The sequence below is a fragment of the Pteropus vampyrus genome, unplaced genomic scaffold, assembly GCF_000151845.1.
Source record: "Pteropus vampyrus isolate Shadow unplaced genomic scaffold, Pvam_2.0 Scaffold90, whole genome shotgun sequence".
In the NCBI taxonomy this organism is placed as follows: domain Eukaryota; kingdom Metazoa; phylum Chordata; class Mammalia; order Chiroptera; family Pteropodidae; genus Pteropus; species Pteropus vampyrus.
Genome location: NW_011888871.1, coordinates 2,361,746 through 2,362,470, shown reverse-complemented (window position 1 = coordinate 2,362,470; position 725 = coordinate 2,361,746).

The window sequence follows — 725 nt, the reverse complement described above, 5'->3', positions numbered from 1 at the left end:
ATCAATTACAGAAATATAGTTAGAAAATCCCTGTATGTGTGGAAAATAGGAATGCACTCTAGAACAGCCCATAGTTCAAAGAAGCAATAACAATGAAAATTATCATTAATATTTTGAATTGCATGATAATGAAAATGCAATTCTATTAGAGCTTATGAGATGCATCCAATGTCATGTTTTGAAGAAACTTAATATGTTCATAAGAAAACAAAAACTAAAAGTCAAGAAAACTAAAATGTATATGTTGGATAAGAAGTAAAGCTGAGAAATTAATAATCTAAACTGGGGCTCAGCATCCTTAGAGCCGGATAGTCACTATTTTAGCCTTGCAGGTCATATAGTCTCTGCTGCAACTGCTCAGCTGTGCCACTGTACTGTGAAAGCAGCTATAGATAAATATATAAATGAACAAGCGTGGCTATGTCCCTATAAGGACATTATACACTGCTGGTGGGAGTGTAAATTGGCACATACAATTTGGAAAATTGTTTAGTGTTGTCTACTAAAATTGAACATGCACTTTCCCTGTGACTCAGCACTTCCACTCCTAGAGTGTACCCAACTGAAAATGAGTATACTCATTTTAGTAGACATGTACAAGAATGTTCATAACAGCATTATCCAAAATAGCCAAGACTAGAACCAATTCAAGTGTCCATCAACAGAAGAAGAAATAATTATTTATGATATAATCATATAGAGCATTATGTACAGCAGAGAGAACT